This window comes from Bubalus bubalis, chromosome 4 (genome assembly GCF_019923935.1).
Source record: "Bubalus bubalis isolate 160015118507 breed Murrah chromosome 4, NDDB_SH_1, whole genome shotgun sequence".
NCBI classification, from domain to species: Eukaryota; Metazoa; Chordata; class Mammalia; order Artiodactyla; family Bovidae; genus Bubalus; species Bubalus bubalis.
Genome location: NC_059160.1, coordinates 128,062,531 through 128,064,586, shown reverse-complemented (window position 1 = coordinate 128,064,586; position 2,056 = coordinate 128,062,531).

Sequence of the window (2,056 nt, the reverse complement as noted above, 5' to 3'; positions counted from 1 at the left end):
TCTCCCCTTGTGGGTGTCTGTGTCTAAACTTCCCACTTTATAAGATCCTAATGACCTCATTTTAACTTGATTGCTTCTATAAAGATCTTATCTCCAAATAAGGTCACCTTCTAAGCTACGGGGAGTTAGGACACCAACATACCCTTTCATGGGGACAGAATTTAACCCATCACTGGTTTCATGACTTTAAGCAAGTAGCTGAGACCCATAGAATCTTGGTTTCCTCATCTGTGAAATCAGGATTTAAAAAATATCTATTTCACAGGCTTTTTATTAATGACTATTATCAGATTAGATAAGGGATTTAGTTTTGTTTTCAAAGCAAGGTATAGAACAGTGAGTTTAGTTGCTATAATCTGGGTTAAAAGAGGTGGGGCAACCTCCATGCATTCTGGGTGTGTGAGTGTGTGGTGTGCAGGGGGGCTGGTGGCTGGGTGTGACACGTGCATGCCATAGATTGAGTATCTGAACCAGCAGACCATCGGAGCCCAAGGCAAGCTCCAACAGAAACCACGTATCAAGTAAACATGATGACTTCCAATTTTTCACTCAAATGTAAGGCCATATCAACATTAAAAATCAAGACTAGGCACTTTTGGTGCTGTTAAATCAGCTTTATCATTGTTTACAGTTGGCGGCAGGTTCCCCAAACTTCCTGATCAGATCTTCCGAGAGCACAGATCTTCTGAGAGAGTCGGTTCTGGTTGGTCTGGGCAGGACTGAAGGATCTGTGTTTCCCCAACCTCTCAGCTTGCCTCATGGGACCAACCCAGGAATCCCAGCAAAGTAGATGAGGGCTCCTCTCACCACGGCGGATCTGACTTCTCATGTCCTGATGCTGACTGGCCAGGTGTGAGTCCATGAAGCTGGGGGTTCCGTTCCCTCAACTCCAACCTTGTGCCTGATTTTGAGTTGAGATCCCACAATCCTCTCCAGCTCTAAAATGCCATCCCTTGTCTTATCTGTTCAGACTTGTCTGGATTATCGTATGCTCCTTGAATATCCCTGGCACCTTTTTCTGTGCAGCTTCCCACCAGCTGGCCCGGTCAGTGTTCTGTGCTCAGTGGGTATCCAGCCAAGCCGACCTGCTGATGGGCCAGAATTGAATAAGAAGAGCACAGGGGAGAAAACTTTCAGTGAAGCCTCTCCCTGCTCAAAGATCTTATTCTGCCCTTCAGGGAAAGCTGGGGACCAGCTGGGTGGGTTTGTTTCAAGCTCACCTTTCCACACTTGGTGAATCACTGTTGCAAAAGATGGTTGGTTATCTAAATGTCCTCGGCAGGCTCACTATTCTATGATGAGCCAATTGTTTTGATGTTGTTTTGTTTCATCAGATGAAAGAAAGTGTTACTCTCCTCTGCTGGTGGGAATGCAAACTGGTGCAGCTGCTTTGGAAAAAACATTTGATAGTTTCTTAAAATTCTAGGTGTACACTCCAGAGAAATGAAAACATCTAGAGACACTTGTGCGTGAATGTTTACAGCAGCGTTATTCATAATAGGCAAGAGGTGGAAACCACCCAAATGCCCATCTGTAGATGACTAGATAAACAAATTGTGACATATCCATACAATGGAATACTGTTCAGTCATAGAAGGGAATGAAGTGCTGTTACATGTGACGGCTTGGATGAACCTTGAAATCGGAATGTTAAGTGCAAGATACCAGACCAGAGGGTCCCGTATTCAATATGGGTCCCCAAATTGTTGGCACCAGGGACCAGTCTCATAGAAGATACTTTTTTCCTGGATGGTTTCAGGATAATTCAAGCATATTACATTTATTGTGTGTAAGCCTTATTTCTATTATTATTACATCAGCTCGAGTGCAGATCAAGCATTAGATCTCAGAGTTCGGGGGCCCCTGCAATATTGCATGTTTCCTTTTATATGAAATGTCCAGAATAAGTGAATCTATAAAGATAGAAAGCATATTAGTTGCTGCTGCCAGGGCCTTGGAGAAGTGGAAACAAGAATGACTCCTTCCTCCCTGTGGGGTCCTCGGGGTGATGAAAAGGTTTGAAAACAGAGAGAGATGATTCTTGCACAGTTCTGAA